Here is a 1671-nt window from a genome sequence, read left to right as displayed (position 1 = left end):
CAAGGTCATGATAAATGATTTTCCAAAAAGTTTGCATTTTATCCAAGTTATAACATTATGAATTATTCACAAAATTTTTAAATTTTCATCTCATGTTGCTCATCAAAGCTTGTAATTTACAAAGTCATTGATCTTGAAAAATGTTTAAGCCAAGTTTGTGTTTATTTACTTTGTTTAGTTTCAACAAATTCACTTTATAAATAAATCTTCCAAAAAGAAAAAATAAACACACTAAAAAAAAAATTTAACAAGTAGACTAAAAATAAATATAAAAATAAACATACTAAGGAATTAAAATACATCAGAAACAATAGAAAATTTTAAAATACATCAAAATTTCATTCTTTCAAAATTTTATACACACTCCCCCAACTTAATTACTTGACTTCTCCTCAAGTTCCTCAAGTCAAAAAAATATTTTTAGGAAGTTTGTATAATATTTTGAAAGAATGAAAAAGAAAATTAAAACTAATCACCATTTTTAGGAGAACACAAAATTTCATTCTCCTTGTTTTCACTATCCTCTCCTAGATAGTGGTGTCATCAACTCCTCATTTTTGTCTGTTTGTTTCGATTTGTTTTCTTGTAAATCATTTCGAACTTGGAATTTTTTTTTGCGTTAAGGTTAGTCTAACAATTCACATGAATTTATAATTTCCTAAGACACTAAGTTCATGAATTAAATTTGATTGAGAGAACTCCAAGCAAACAACATGTTTTTTCATGAAAATTGATGTTTAGATAAAAAAATTCAATGATATTTCAAATTCAAGTGATAAAATGGAAGTCCAAACATAATTTATGGAACTTCAAAGCAAATTTTGGCACACCAAACATCCTTAAATAAATTCATTCATAATTTCATGAATTTATTTTTTTAAATGGTGAACCAAATAACACACTTTTTAAGAGTTCTCAAGTTTGAAAAAATTCATTTTTGGCACAAATGTAACAAGCATGCTATTAGTTTTTAAAAATTAATTTGACAATTTCAAAAATAATTTACTAAGACATGTTGATGGAGATATTTGGTTAAAGTATCACAAGATAAAGTATCACTATCAAAAAGTACATGATGAATACTTAACCTTTAAGGATTCAAGTGGCTTCCCTTCTTGAAGAAAAAGTCCAGCCACTAATCCTTGTTTATTTCAATCCCTTTTATGCTGTTCTTTTGAAAAAGTTGATGAGGGGTACCTCCACACCTCCTAAAATTTTTATAACAATAATAAAAGGTTTCTTAACTAGTGGATTTTCACTCCACTAATTCACTTTTTTTCTTTTTGAGTTTTTAATTTTTTCAAATGTACAAAGCATAAAAATAAAGATGTACAAAAGGAAAAATAAATTTATACAAAAGAGAAAGAAAATGTTATGCACAATTATTTGATAAATGACATATAAATATGAAATGTTCTATTATTAAAGCAATTCCCCGACAACGACGCCAACTTGTTGAAATTTTTTTTATGAGAGGGGTTGTCTTCCCCTCTCAACAAATCGTCCCTTACAAAGGTGCCAATTTGTTGAGAGGTTACTACTCTCATCTCATTTTCGGTGTGTTCTTTTTATTTGATTAAGTAAGTGAACTCGATTTTATTCTTTGTTCGCCATCTCGGCTTTGTTGAAATAAATTCCAACGCCGGTATAATAGTTTCAAGAATATTCCAG

This window comes from Lupinus angustifolius, chromosome LG14, assembly GCF_001865875.1.
Source record: "Lupinus angustifolius cultivar Tanjil chromosome LG14, LupAngTanjil_v1.0, whole genome shotgun sequence".
Lineage (NCBI taxonomy): Eukaryota > Viridiplantae > Streptophyta > Magnoliopsida > Fabales > Fabaceae > Lupinus > Lupinus angustifolius.
The sequence above is the reverse complement of the archived record's forward strand: the minus strand, read 5'-3'. Positions refer to the sequence as shown.